Below are 16,316 nucleotides of genomic sequence, written 5' to 3'. Positions count from 1 at the left end.
TGCCAGCATCCCATACGGGTGCTGATTCAAATCCCGGTTGGTCCACTTCTGATCTGGCTTTCTGCTATGGCCTGGGAAAACAGTGGAAGATGGTCCAAGTCCTTCAGCCCCTGCACACATGTGGGAGACCTGGAGGAAGCTCCAGGATCTTGGCTTCAGATCAGACCAGCTCTGATCATCGCAGCCATTTGGGGAGTGAGCAAGCAGATGAAAGATCTCTTTCTCCCTCTGCCTCTGCCTCTCTGCAACTCTGCCTTTCAGATAAATAAAATCTTTTAAAAAGTAAAAAAAAAATTAAATCTTTAAATAAAACTTTTTGATGTGCAGGCATTGTTGTGTTTGGGGTTAAGCCATTACTTGTGACATTGAGATACCTTATTAGATTGTTAGATTGCAAATTTGAGTCCTGGCTGCTCCACTTTCAAACCAGCTCCCTGCTAATGCATTTGGGATAGAATTGAAGAATGACCCAAGTTGTTGCCCCTGTGAGAGACCTGGAAGGGCTTCCAGGATCCTGTCTTCAGCCTGGATCAGCACTAGCTCTTGTGGTCATTTTTGAACCAATGAATTTTGGAAGATCTCTCGATAGATAGATAGATAGATAGATAGATAGATAGATAGATAGATATATGTCACTTTTCTTTTCAAAATAAATAAATCAATCCTTAAAAATAAATCCTGGCAGGCCCCAAATAGTGATATAGAGCAAGAGGAGTAACAACTTGTCAAAAAGGGAAAACACAGGGTGGTGTCTGCTCTTCTTTCTTGTTTGGACCACTCCTCTCACCCCTTGCTCTTGATAGCAGCACTTCTCCTCCAGTGTACTTCACATCCCCCTCTGCCCTGGTGATGCCAGTTGTAATATTTTTTCTACAAATTTATATCATTAGGCATAAAAAAGCCAAATATCTTCTCAGACCCCAATCCTTCACATGATTTGATTTTTTCTTTGCAGTCATTCGGTTGTGAAGCCAAAGGTTCCTTTTTGACTGCATCACTTGGTTTCAGACAACGAGCTTTAAAAGACAAAGACTTCATGCATTTTTTTTTTGCTGATAAAAATACAAATAATAGTTAATTTTAAAATATCTCTATGATGGAATACAAATAGGATGTATAAGGTGGGAAAGAGAAGCATTCTAAAGATGTCAATTCTCTGAGTTTCTTGACTCTGGAAATAATCGATTGAAAATTTTCAATTTTGCTAGAAGACAATTAGATATGTATCATAACAGTGTGAGAGTTAAAAAAAACTGCATATGAAGAGTGGGTAGAGATGAAAATAAAGCTTCTAAGTCAACAAAGCTTCCATTTGGAAATATATGAAATAATACAGAATTTTAAGAAACCAAAGCAAATTAAACCAAAGTCATGTTTGTCAGAATTTCTACTACAGAATATTGAAATAAAAGCAGCATATTTTATACAGGCTTGACAACCCCCTCAACATTGTATATGAAAAGGCTTGAAGATTAAAATATTAAGAAAAGAAGATTATAACATATAAAGTTATGAATAGTAGATTCTTTTTTATTTTCTTGAGGAAGCAATGGGGACAACTAAAACAGGTAAACTAATAAAACATATTATTAAACATATATGCAGGAAGGCTAACATTGTAGCATAACAGTAAAGCTACCATCTGCAATGCTAACTCACATTTGGATGCTGGTTTGTGTGTTGGCTGCTTCAGTTCTGACCAACCTCCCTGCTAATGGCCTGGGAAAAGCAATCCAAAATGACCCAAGTACTTGTTCCCCTTCCATACCCATGGGAGACTGGGATGAAGCTCCTGGCTCCTGTCTTCATCCTGGCTCAGCCTTGGCCATTGTGGCCACCTGGGGAATGAATCAGCAGATGAAAGATCTCTCTCTCCCTCTCTGTCTCTTCTTCAAATTCTTTCAAATAAATAAATAAACATCTTTTAAAAAATATACAGGATACAGGACTTATACTAGGAAAGTATGTTGGTTATAGGCAACAAATTACTACTAGGAAAGTTTTTTTTTATATATACATATATATATATTGAAATTTTAAAGTTTCCAATGGGAATGTATTTTCAAATACCAACATAAGTTGGTCTCAGTCTCTTATTTGCAAATCAGGAATCACCAGAAGACATTGTGGAAATTATTTAGAGATATGTTAGGACAAATATTTACTTTCAAGGTATTAATTAAAATTTTATTCCTAGATTCTCAGTTATAATGTATGTGAAATCAATCTAAAGGTATTTTCAAGTAATCAAAGGTTTAGGATGTTTACAATGAAACTCCTATCTTAATGTGGGCTTAATGAGGCATGGAGGTCCCTGAGACACTCTGAAAAAAAAAATTATACCATTAAGGACAAGATATTTTGACTGCTAAAACATAATGCAAATGCAAATAATAGATCTATATAGACACAAATTCTGAATATGAGGATTTCTTGGCAGTGAAGTATTTTAAATATTAAATTATAAATTAAAATTAAAAATATATATGAAGAAGCAATATAGGAAGTAAGCATGTCCAAATCTCCTTATTTTATCTAACAATAATCTAATAATTTCATTCCTGGTTTTGATAATCAGAAAATTATATACTGTCAAATATACCTTTCCTAACTAAACTGTAGGATTCTAATAGGTGGATTATATTTCTCACAGTGTGTTGCAAACTGCCTCAACTGGAGAGTCATCATGCATATCGAAATGCACAAAGACCTGGAGAAGTTCTCACAGCAAGAAAAACAATTTAAGCATATCCAATCCAGTGTGCTAGGAATGAATTATTTTAGTTAGCATTATTGGTTGGAAACAGTTGAAATTGTAATTTTAAGCAAGCAAAAGTGAACGTATTGGAAAAGCTCAACATAGAGTTGGCAGAAAAGGGGAACCATGTTCATCAAGAAACAAGGAACAAGTCAGAGCCAATGCCAGGAAAAAGAGAATGGTGTGTTTCTGATGTGGCCTGTGAATTCTCAGTCATTGCCCTGGTCAGCGCCACCACACATGCACAAGCATTTACTGGAATGCTGCTGGGTCTACCATGACTTGTCACTTCTTACCTTAACATGGGAGTCCAAAAATCTATGTGGCTACATGAATGACTTCAAACCCTGGGCTTATTTCTTAACCTCTGAAAGTTGTAATCGCCAAGAATAGCAATTTCTCAGCCTTGCTTGAGTCTCTAGTGCATATTTTAGCTTAAGAATGAAAGGAAGAATAAAATCTAGTGAGAAATGGCATCAGTGTTGTTAGGCCTTTTATATTGACATTGCTACATAAATGAAAGTGTTGAGAAACTTAACAAATGTCCCCTGTTTCTTAAATGAACTCATATTCTCCTTCAAACAGAGCTTGCATTTAGTAATACAATCACATTACTCCTTATGAAACCAAAATCATTGGCACTCGGTTCCCAAAGGAGAAAATGCCACATCACATCAGGTGATGTGTGGCATTCAGTTTCAAGGCCAGGACCTCTGACCAATGTAGATTCCTTCACGTCTTATGCCATGTTGCAATTTGATTATGCTGCAAACTCCAGCCTAAATGGTAGATACCTCAGATAGTATTTGTGGATATTAGTAAAGAAAATGCAACTGTTTCTACAGCCAAGGAGAGGATGGAAATTTAATATATAAGTAGTTACTTCATTCTTCTTTTCTTCCATTGCAACAGGTTGTAGTTGATATTAGGACTTCTTCACTATCTGTTTCACATTTGTTTTGCCCACCAACAGGTTTTTCAAATATGGTGAGGAAAGCACACCTTTATTTCTGAATGATTACAAATTTTGTATCACTCTCTGTTTTCTATCAATTTTTAACATTAAATAATATTTACTATATTTACTTGAAACGAATCTGTGGGCACCCCCACCATTCACCCTTCAGAGAAGTTATAGACAGGAAATTGGTAGAGGGTTTCTATGTTGATGTTTGCCAAAACATGGATAACTATATATTTGAAAATAGGGGGTGGAGCCAAGATGGCGGAATAGTGAGGGCGTGCACCGATAGTCCGGGAAAATTTAGTTTAATAAAAGGGGAGTTACGGTAGCCGCAGAAAAAAGAACCAAAAAAAAAAAATTGCAGGGGAAACCCTTCTGGATGGAGCAGCCGTGAATCGGAGGACCTACTGGGAGAACAAGGTCGCCCACCGTGCGGAAGCCAAGTCGCGGGATCCAGCCGCAGAAGCCCCAGGGTCTGCGCTCCAGTGCTCCAAGGGGAGTGCATGCCACACAGACAATAGCGGGGAGACTTGGGACGCTCAGGGCTCTGAGTCCACACATCGGCGCTGGAAGCGGAGGTGAGCTCAATAACCCGAGACATTGGTGGGGAAACGGGGGTCAGAATCTAGAGGGGGGCCGAAAAGTGCAGCAAACTCACTACCGGAAAGAAGGAAAAAAAAAAGCTTCAGGGTTTCTCTTCCCCCTAACCTTGCAAAGGTTACAAGGCTGCAAGACTTGAAGAATTCCCAAGAGACAAAGAGCAGGCCTCCTCTCTGGATTTACATATCAATGGGGGAGAGCTAAGGAACTGAGTCACTACAATTCAGTAGCCTAGGCAACCCAGTGGGAGTCCAGAGGAGCCAAAGACTGGAAGCTAAATACCATCAATTCTGCACAGTCCTGCCCTGCAGTGTTACTTACCCCCTGAATAAATAAAATAAATAAATAAATAAAAAGAGAGAGATTTACCATGCATAACCTGAGGGTGTCACCTTTGCACATCCTTAACCAGGAAGAACCAGGCAGAGCTCTCAGGCTGCACCCATCTCAAGCCTCCAAGGCTCCTCCAACAGCAGGCAGTCCACTTAACACGGACACAGTATAAAAAAAAAAAAACAAAAAAACAAAACAAAACAAAAAAAACAAACGCACAGTGACGCAAGAAGAATTAACTATGCCAAGTAACAAACACAGAAATAGAGGGAGCAAGATCAACGATGACACTATGATGCCTCCAAATAAGCAAAACACCACAAGCCAAGAGTATGAAGATGATGAGATAGAAGAAATGCAAGATACGGATTTCAAAAAATTTATGATAAGAACATTTAGAAGTTTTCAAAAGCAAATCCTTGAACTACAGAAATCCTTAATGGACAAGATTGAAAATCTCTCTCGTGAAAACGAAATTTTAAGGAAGAGTCAAAATGAAACTCAGAAACTAGTAGAACAGGAAAGTGTTATAGTGAAGAGAAATCAAAATGAAATGAAGAGCTCAATAGATCAAATGACAAACACATTAGAAAGCCTTAAAAACAGAATGGGTGAAGCAGAAGAGAGAATATCGGACTTAGAAGATAGAGCACAGGAAAACATACAGTCAAACCAAAGAAAAGAAGAGGAAATTAGAAATCTAAAAATTATTGTTGGGAATCTACAGGATACTATTAAAAAAACCAACATTCGAGTTCTAGGAGTTCCTGAAGGCATGGAGAGAGAGAAAGGATTGGAAGGCCTTTTTAGTGAGATACTAGCAGAGAACTTTCCAGGTTTGGAGAAGGACAGAGATATCCTAGTACAGGAAGCTCATAGAACCCCCAATAAACATGACCAAAAGAGATCCTCACCACGACACGTGGTAATTAAACTTACCACAGTGAAACATAAAGAAAAGATCCTAAAATGTGCAAGAGAGAAACGTCAGATTACTCTCAGAGGATCTCCAATCAGACTCACAGCTGACTTCTCATCAGAAACCCTACAAGCTAGGAGGGAATGGCGAGACATAGCACAGGTGCTAAGAGAGAAAAATTGCCAGCCCAGAATATTATATCCTGCCAAGCACTCATTTGTGAATGAAGGTGAAATAAAGACCTTTCATAGCAAACAGAAATTGGAAGACTTTGTGGCCACTCGTCCGGCCCTGCAAAAGATACTTAAAGATTTGCTACACTCAGAAACACAGAAACACGGCCATCAATATGAAAGAAGGGAAAGGAAGAACACCTACCAGTAAAAGAGCATGGGAAGCTCAAAGCATATACTAGAAAATATTTCCGGGAAAATGGCAGGGCAAAGTCACTACGTATCAATAGTCACATTGAACATTAATGGTCTGAATTCTTCAGTAAAAAGACACCGTTTGGCTGACTGGCTCACAGAACACAAACCAACTATTTGTTGCCTACAAGAAACACATCTCTCTAACAAAGAGGCATGCAGACTGAAAGTGAAAGGTTGGAAAAAGATATTCCATGCCAACAGAAACCAAAAAAAAAAAGCAGGTGTAGCCATATTAATATCAGACAAAATAAACTTTAATACAAAAACTGTTAAGAGAGACAAAGAGGGACACTATATAATGATTAAGGGTTCAATTCAACAGGAAGATGTAACTATTATAAATGTATATGCACCTAATTACAGGGCACCGGTCTATTTAAAAGATATGTTAAGGGACTTAAAGGGAGATTTAGATTCCAATACAATAGTACTGGGGGACTTCAATACTCCACTCTCAGAAAGAGACAGATCATCCGGACAGAAGATCAACAAGGAAACAGCAGATTTAATTGACAGTATTGCCCAAATGGATCTAACAGATATCTACAGAACTTTCAACCCTACATCTACAGACTTCACATTCTTCTCAGCAGCGCATGGAACCTTCTCTAGGATTGATCACATACTAGGCCATAAAGCAAGTCTCAGCAAATTTAAAAGAATTAGAATCATACCATGCAGCTTCTCAGACCACAGCGGGATGAAGCTGGAAATTAGCAACTCAGGAAACCCCAGAAAGTATGCAAACACATGGAGACTGAACAACATGCTCCTGAATGAACACTGGGTCATTCAAGAAATCAAAAGAGAAATCAAAAACTTTCTGGAAGTAAATGAAGACAACAACACAACATATCAAAACTTATGGGATACAGCAAAAGCAGTATTGAGAGGCAAATTTATAGCAATAGGTGCCTATATCAAGAAATTGGAAAGGTACCAAATAAATGAGCTTTCAGCGCACCTCAAGGACCTAGAAAAACTGCAGCAAACCAAACCCAAATCTAGTAGGAGAAGAGAAATAATTAAAACCAGAGAAGAAATTAACAGGATTGAATCCAAAAAAAACTTTACAAAAAATCAGCTAAGCGAGAAGCTGGTTTTTTGAAAAAATAAACAAAATTGACACCCCATTGGCCCAACTAACTAAAAAAAGAAGAGAAAAGACCCAAATCAATAAAATCAGAGATGAAAAAGGAAACGTAACAACAGACACCACAGAAATAAAAAGAATCATCAGAAATTACTACAAGGACCTGTATGCCAGCAAACAGGAAAACCTATCAGAAATGGATAGATTCCTGGACACATGCAACCTACCTAAATTGAACCAGGAAGACATCGAAAACCTAAATAGACCCATAACTGAAACAGAAATTGAAACAGTAATAAAGGCCCTCCCAACAAAGAAAAGCCCAGGACCAGATGGATTCACTGCTGAATTCTACCAGACATTTAAAGAAGAACTAATCCCATTTCTTCTCAAACTATTCAGAACAAGTGAAAAAGAGGGAATCCTCCCAAATTCTTTCAATGAAGCCAGCATCACCTTAATCCCTAAGCCAGAGAAAGATGCAGCACTGAAAGAAAATTACAGACCAATATCCCTAATGAACATAGATGCAAAAATCCTCAATAAAATTCTGGCCAATAGAATACAACAACACATTAGGAAAATCATCCACCCAGACCAAGTGGGATTCATCCCTGGTATGCAGGGATGGTTCAACATTCGCAAATCAATCAATGTGATTCACCACATTAACAGACTGCAGAAGAAAAACCATATGGTTATCTCAATTGATGCAGAGAAAGCATTTGATAAAATTCAACACCCTTTCATGATGAAAACTCTAAGCAAATTGGGTATAGAAGGAACATTCCTCTATATAATCAAAGCAATTTATAAAAAACCCACAGCCAGCATCCTATTGAATGGGGAAAAGTTGGAAGCATTTCCACTGAAATCTGGCACCAGGCAGGGATGCCCACTCTCACCACTGCTATTTAACATAGTTCTGGAAGTTTTAGCCAGAGCCATCAGACAAGAAAGAGAAATCAAAGGAATACAAATCAAGAAGGAAGAAGTCAAACTATCCCTCATTGCAGACGATATGATTCTGTACTTAGAGGATCCAAAGAACTCTACTAATAGACTATTGGAACTCATAGAGGAGTTTGGCAAAGTGGCAGGATATAAAATCAATGCACAAAAATCAACAGCCTTTGTATACACAAGCAATGCCATGACTGAGAAAGAACTGCTAAGACCAATCCCATTCACAATAGCTACAAAAACAATCAAATACCTTGGAATAAACTTAACCAAGGACGTTAAAGATCTCTACGATGAAAATTACAAAACCTTAAAGAAAGAAATAGAAGAGGATACCAAAAAATGGAAAAATCTTCCATGCTCATGGATTGGAAGAATCAACATCATCAAAATGTCCATTCTCCCAAAAGCAATTTATAGATTCAATGCAATCCCAATCAAGATACAAAGACATTCTTCGCAGATCTAGAAAAAATGATGCTGAAATTCATATGGAGGCACAAGAGACCTCGAATAGCTAAAGCAATCTTGTACAACAAAAACAAAGCCAGAGGCATCACAATACCAGACTTCAGGACATACTACAGGGCAGTTGTAATCAAAACAGCATGGTACTGGTACAGAAACAGATGGATAGACCAATGGAAGAGAATAGAAACACCAGAAATCAATCCAAACATCTACAGCCAACTTATATTTGATCAAGGATCTAAAACTAATTCCTGGAGCAAGGACAGTCTATTCAATAAATGCTGCTGGGAAAACTGGATTTCCACGTGCAGAATCATGAAGCAAGACCCCTACCTTACACCTTACACAAAAATCCACTCAACGTGGATTAAATACCTAAATCTACATCCTGACGCCATTAAGTTATTAGAGAACATTGGAGAAACCCTTCAAGATATTGGCACAGGCAAAGAATTTCTGGAAAAGACCCGGGAGGCATAGGCAGTCAAAGCCAAAATCAACTATTGGGATTGCATCAAATTGAGAAGTTTCTGTACTGCAAAAGAAACAGTCAGGAGAGTGAAGAGACAACCGACAGAATGGGAAAAAATATTTGCAAATATGCAACAGATAAAGGGTTAATAACCAGAATCTACAAAGAGATCAAGAAACTCCACAAAAACAAAACCAACAACCCACTTAAGAGATGGGCCAAGGACTTCAATAGACATTTTTCAAAAGAGGAAATCCAAATGGCCAACAGGCACATGAAAAAATGTTCAAGGTCACTAGCAATCAGGGAAATGCAAATCAAAAGCACAATGAGGTTTCACCTCACCCCGGTTAGAATGGCTCACATACAGTAATCTACCAACAACAGATGCTGGCGAGGATGTGGGGAAAAAGGGACACTATCCCACTGTTGGTGGGAATGTAAACTGGTCAAGCCACTATGGAAATCAGTCTGGAGATTCCTCAGAAACCTGAATATAACCCTACCGTTCGACCCAGCCATCCCACTCCTTGGAATTTACCCAAAGGAGTTTAAATTGACAAACAAAAAAGCAGTCTGCACCCTGATGTTTATTGCAGCACAATTCACAATAGCCAAGACCTGGAACCAACCTAAATGCCCATCAATGGTAGACTGGAGAAAGAAATTATGGGATATGTATTCTTTAGAATACTATACCGCAGTAAGAAAGAACGAAATCCAGCCATTTGCAACAAAATGGAGGAATCTGGAACACATCATGCTGAGTGAAATAAGCCAGTCCCAAAGGGACAAATACCATATGTTCTCCCTGATCGGTGACAACTGACTGAACACCAAAAAGGAAACCTCCTGAAGTAAAATGGACACTATGAGAAATGGTGACTTGATCAGCATAGCCCTGACTGTTAATGGACAACTTAATACATTATCCCTCTTAGTATTTTTTTTTGTCTGTTCTACTTAATATGACTGGTTTAATTCTGTAATTATCACACAGTTATTCTTACGTGTTGAAAAGTAACTGAAATGTGATCCCTGTTAAACATAAGAGTGGGAATAAGAGAGGGAAGAGATGTATAATTTGGGGCATGCTCGGGCTGACTTGCCCCAATTGGTAGAGTTGGAAACATACCAGGGGATTCCAGTTCAATCCCATCAAGGTGATCAATATTGATCAATAGTGATCAATAGTGATCACTATTCCAAGTGATCAATTTCAGTTCACAATTGATCATAATGAAAGGACTAAGAGTCAAAGGGAGCACATAAACAAGTCTAGTACCTGCTAACACTAACCGATAGAATAAATAAAGGGGAGAGTGATCCAACATGGGAAGTGAGATACTCAGCAGACTCATAGAATGGCGGATGTCCTAAATAGCACTCTGGCCTCAGAATCAGCCCTAAAGGCACTCGGATCTGGCTGAAAAGCCCATTAGAGTATTTCAGGCATGGAAAACCAAGACACTCTGGCAAAAAGATCTCTGTGAGTGAGATCCCAGTGGAAAGAACAGGTCTTCAAAAAGGGAGGTGCCTTTCTCTGAAGGGAGGAGAGAACCTCCACTTTGACTATGACCGTGTCTAAACAAGATAAGAGTCGGAGAACTCAGGCGGCTTCCATAGCCTTGGAAACTCATGACTGGAGCATAGGGAGATTACTGATGCCATAGACAGGAGTGTCAATTTGTAAAGTCAACAACAGGAGTCACTGTGCACTTACTCCTCATGTAGGATCTCTGTCCTTAATGTGCTGTACATTGAGGCTTAATGCTATAACGAGTACTCAAACAGTATATTTCACTTTGTGTTTCCATGGGGGTGCAAACGATTGAAATCTTTACTTAATGTACACTAAACTGATCTTCTGGAAAAAAAAAAAAGAAATTATCAATTCCCAACTTGACTCTCACTGGGATTAAACATGACAATAGGTCTGATCTGATTTCATCATCATTTAAAAAAAAATCGTGTATTATTTTTCACTTTATGTTTCTGTGTGGGAGCAAACTGTTGAAATCCTTACTTAAGGTATACTAAGCTGATCTTCTGTATATTAAGATAATCGAAAATGAATCTTGATGTGAATGGAAGGGGAGAGGGAGTGGGAAAGGGGAGGGTTGTGGGTGGGAGGGACGGTATGGGGAGGGGAAGCCATTGTAACCCATGAGTCGTACTTTGGAAATTTATATTCATTAAATAAAAGAAAAAAAAAATTCCCAGGAGTGGGAAAAAAAAAAAAAGAAAATAAACAAGTATAGCTAAAGTAGCTCCTTGGGATGGCTGCATCAAACATAAGAGTGCCTGGTTCAAGACTAGGCTCCTAGGATTCTGATCCAGCTTCCTGTTAGTGTGTATCCTGGGAGGCAGAAAGTGAAAGATCAAGCACTTGGGTCCCTGCTACCTACTTGAGAGACAGATGGAGTTCTAGGCTCATGGCTTTGACCTGGCCCAGACCGGACTCATGTAGGCATTTAGGGAGTGAATCAGTAGACATATCACAATCTATCTTTCAAATAAAATGAAAATAAATTAATAAAAATAAAAGTTTTTACTACAGTGTTGAAATAATGGTTCTCCTGATTGTAAGGACCAAGAAATGAAGACAGGGACCCAGAGGACACAATTTAGGCAAATCCTTGAGGTACAGTGTATGTAGTGCCATGCAGATGGCATGTGAAGCACAACAGCTTTACAAAAGACAGAAAAACTCACTCCCACTACACAAAGCATATTTGTTTCTTGTGTTTATTTATCTTTGGTTCTGCCTTGGTATCAAGGTCTGTAGTAAAGCAAAGGTAAAGTAAGGGAAACAAAACAGAAGTCTTTATTCAGGTTTGCATTCCACATTTACAGCAGATATTAATCATGACTGTGTTGGCTTTTCACAAATGTGAATCCAGGCATTGAGGATATCTTCAGAGTCAGAAGTATTTTTTAAGATTTATTTATTTATTTGAAAGTCAGAGTTACACAGAGAGAGGAGAGGCAGAGAAAGAGAGAGGTCTTCCATCCAATGGTTCACCCCACATTTGGCCGCAATGGCCGGAGCTGTTCCGATCCAAAGCCAGGATCCAGGAGCCTCCTCCGGGTCTCCCACGTGGGTGCAGGTGTCCTACGACTTGGGCTATCTTCTACTGTTTTCCCAGGCTACTGCAGGGAGCTGGATCAGATTTGGAGCAGCCGGGTCTTGAACCGGTGTCCATATAGGATGCTGGCACTGCAGGTTAGGGCATTAACCCGTTACACCACAGTGCCTGCCCTGAGCCAGAAGTATTAACATAACTTCTTTGAAAGTTTCTCAAGCAACCACTTTATTTTTCTAGAAACCTCTTATTTAAGGTATACAAACTCCATGCATTTCATATACACAAATTTAGTAACATAGTGATTCTTTCCATCCTGCCCACACTCCCACCCTTCTTCCTCCTCCCTCTCCTAGTCCCATTCTTATTTTTCAATAAGGTCTATTTTCAATTTACTTTATACACATAAGGTTAATGCTATACTAAGTAAAAAGTTCAGCAAATAGTATGAAACAAAAGAAAACTGCTCCTCAACAGTCAAGACAAGGGCTGTTCAAAGTCATAGCAACTATGTATTTATAAAGCTTTGGAGTTTGACCTCACATGAGAGAGGTAGTCAAAGTTTTGCAGAAAATATATATTATGAAAACCTATGCACAGATTTCAAAAGCTTTTTCATCAAAATAAAATTATCAGTTAATTCTTCCTTCCTATAATTTTTTTTAGTCTCTCTATATGTGTACATATAGGAGCATAACTTAGGATAGATTTAATGAAATTGTGGTTTTAAAATAAATACAGATTATAAGTAATACTTTAATATTTAAAAGAAATAAAAGAGATGTTATAGTTGATTTCCTAGGACTAACGTGCAATGAGGAAAAGAAAAAAATCTAAGACCATAAGTAAAGACATGGAGCAGATAAGAAGTAACAAGGATGACTACTTCTTCATCCAATTACAGAAATTTTCTTTCAAACTTCAGCCTTGGGGTCAGCTTTGTGGCTCATCAAGTTTAAGTCATGGCCCACAGAACCAGCATCCCATATGGGTGCTAAGTTTGAGTCCCAGGTGCTCCACTTCCTATCCAGCTCTCTGCTAATGCTCCTGGCCAAGCAGTAGAGGATGGCTGAAGTCCTTGGGCCTCTGCATCTACATGGGAGACCTGGAAGAAACCGCTGGCTCCTGGCTTTGGTCTGGCCCAGCCCTGGGCGTGGGGCCATTTGGGACGTGGATCAGTAGATGAAGATCTCTCTCTGTCTCTCCTTCTCTCCCTCTGTAACTCTCAAATAAATTAATTAACTAATTAATTCTCTCTGGTGGCCATTGCTCTTATTTCATTTTTGAGATTTCATATTATCTAATGCCTTTAAATGATGCATTAAACTGATAATATGCTTATAATGACAAAACTGTAAATTGCCATCCAAATAAACTTGGAAAAAATATATTCAAAGAGGTCAAAAATAGCACAGCAGAGAAAAAAATCCTTTCTAAAAATTTTTGTTTTCATTTATGTGAGAGACAGAAAGAAAGACGGACAGAGCTCCCACACACTGGTTCTGTCCCCAAATGTCTACAATGGCCTGCATACAGAAGTCTAGAACCAGAAATTCAATGCACATTCGCACATAGATGGCAGAGAACCAACTACTTGAGCTGCGTCTGTTGCTCCTCAGGGGTAATGTTAGCAGGAAGCCAGAGTCAGAAGCTGGGGCTGGGAAATACTCCAATGTGGGGCACACATGTCTTAACTGCCTGGCTAAATGCTCATTCCAAGGGCGGGGTAAGGGGAAGAGCTATGAGTTTCACAAGTGCTCATTGATTAAAAAAAGTAAAACTTTTCTGTATACCGTACACTGCTTTGTATGTAATACTGATGCACATGTAAGTAGTTAATAGCCAGTTAATCTCATACTAATTAATATATCTCCTCAAAAATGATTGAATTTCAAATGAACTAGGAAAGCACTTTTAAACATCAAGGATATAATTTAGCCATGCTTTATAATTATTGATTAATAAAATACAAGTAAATTTATATTATGTCTGGTGTTATATTAGTTTATAGAATAATTATTTTAATCTTTCATTAAATGTAAAATTATCATAGAAAACATCACTGATTCTATATAAAGTTAGTGGACACATAACAGATTGAAGTAAAATATTGATTACAGAATGTGTAAAGAATTTAAACAGTGTATTAAACTCTTCCTTTGTAACTATAAACTGCTTTAAGAACAAATTTTGATTACGTAAGTGTATACAAGGATAAGATTAATTTTTTCTAGTCCTGGCAATGCTTTATCACACTTGGAAAATGACTGGAATACTCCATCCCAATTATACATCATATCCTCCAGACCATATCACTAGTATTTTCACCTCAGCTGCATTCATAAAGATTAGTAATTGTGGAACACACTGCTCATGACTCTAAACAAGTAGCCTGAAAATTCTGGCTGTACAGCTTTCATCTGACACCCAATAGCTGTAAGGCCCAGTATATTACTTCTTTCTTAACATATCTCTCACATGAAGGCACCTTTGCAAGTAGCTAAGAAGTTTTCTGTATACAATAGATCAACCTGGCAAGTAATACGGAACACGTGAAAAAGTCAACATGCTTTAAAAACAGGCAACAGACATCCACAGTCCTGACTTAATTTAACAATAAAGAACCCCTGGTGTCACTTCCCTAGGAAGGAGGACTTCTAGTCGTTCATATGAAGGTTTGTGTTACTGATAAGAACTATTTGTATGAAATGCTTTGTAAATCATATGTGGATAAGACACACGACATTTGCGTTCCCTAATGCAACAAGTCCTTCACTAACCCGATCAGGTCACCTTCTTATCAGTGAATCAGTATGTCTGGTGGCAATGCTATGAACTAAATAGCAGAAGTCCGAGTTTCCTATAGAATATTTGAGCTGAAAAAGGGAAGAGATTTATCCTAATTGGCTTAGCACACGGCGTACATCTGTGTTCTTTGAGATGGGATGAAATTTCCTGATTGACCTGTGCTGCATGGGTGAGGAGTTATGTTCAAATATTGAAGAGGGAAAGAGAGCTGGATTGCTAGGCTAGACCATTAACAGTACACATCAAATATAAATTGAAAAGCTACATTTCATATTATTGTGATGATTCTGAAATAGTAAGTACTGTTTCTCTTATTATGATTCTTTGCTTTAAAGAAATAATATGAAAAAAAGGCTATTTGGTTTAACTATTTTTATGTTCTCCTAAACTAAATATATTCAAATTTTTTATTTTATTAAACTATATTGGAGTTCCTTATTAAGTTAATCATTTTGCCATTTCAAATATGTGAAAATACCGTGATTTCCCCCTAGTGGATTTTACTTTACCTTTCTATTCTTTAAACTTAAAACTATTATTCAAAAAAATGACTTTCATAAACTTGTCACTTGTTAAATATGTCATCTTCATTAATATTGTAGTTTCCAGCATTCTATAAAGCCTGAAAATACACTATTTATAAGGAATTGGTAATATTGTTTCAATTTAACCTTGAAAAAGTAAAAAAAAAAATCAGTCTCAATCCAATAGCCACCAAAAGATGTCACAAACTGCAATCTTAGTGCTAGCCTGGCAGACACAATCTACACAGGACTTAATCAAAATAAGATTAAAAGTCCATAGCAATTTCCTTGAGTGGCTAGTCACATATCCTCCATTACAGTTACCAACCAGCCTGCCCCTGGGGCCTATTTCAGAAATAAATTGCTTCGTAGATGAGCTGATGCAGAAAAAGGGGAAAAAATGTTTTCTTGAGACTATATCCAGATTTTATCAAGTTATATAGGAAAAATTCAGTCTTTATTCTGAAATGTACTATTTTTGTTTAAAGTAATTTTAAGTTTATTAGCACCTTATTATATATTAGTTTGTATAAGCTTACTATCTGACTTTGTATCAGATTTAATAGGTGGTATTAGATATTTAATAAGGTAGCAACAGCAGTAACACAGGATCAATTGTCCACAGAAAAATTATAATCCATTATTAAAAGATTTGCATAATGATTTTATTAATGTTACTTAGAAGTCACAAACATTGAATCATGCCAGAGAAGTCTGCAAGGGATACCATTATCGCAGGTGCCTCAAACAGAAACTTTCCGAAGGAGATTGTGGCATATCAGGTTAAGCTGTCTCTTGAGATGCTCATATTCTATACCAGAGTCCCTGTTGGAGTTCTAGATACTTTGCCTCTGATCCCAGTTCCTGCTACTTTATTCCGTGAGGCAGAAAATA

At 37.8% G+C, this 16,316-nt stretch overlaps 1 pseudogene; it reads right to left on the bottom strand.

Annotated features, from left to right (window-relative positions):
* Positions 1-16,316, bottom strand: part of LOC100348503 (large ribosomal subunit protein uL4 pseudogene) — a 90,299-nt pseudogene that overhangs the window by 40,487 nt on the left and 33,496 nt on the right.

This window comes from Oryctolagus cuniculus, chromosome 8 (assembly GCF_051225735.1).
Source record: "Oryctolagus cuniculus isolate XC-2025 breed Fujian yellow rabbit chromosome 8, ASM5122573v1, whole genome shotgun sequence".
In the NCBI taxonomy this organism is placed as follows: domain Eukaryota; kingdom Metazoa; phylum Chordata; class Mammalia; order Lagomorpha; family Leporidae; genus Oryctolagus; species Oryctolagus cuniculus.
The sequence above is the reverse complement of the archived record's forward strand: the minus strand, read 5'-3'. Positions and strand labels throughout refer to the sequence as shown.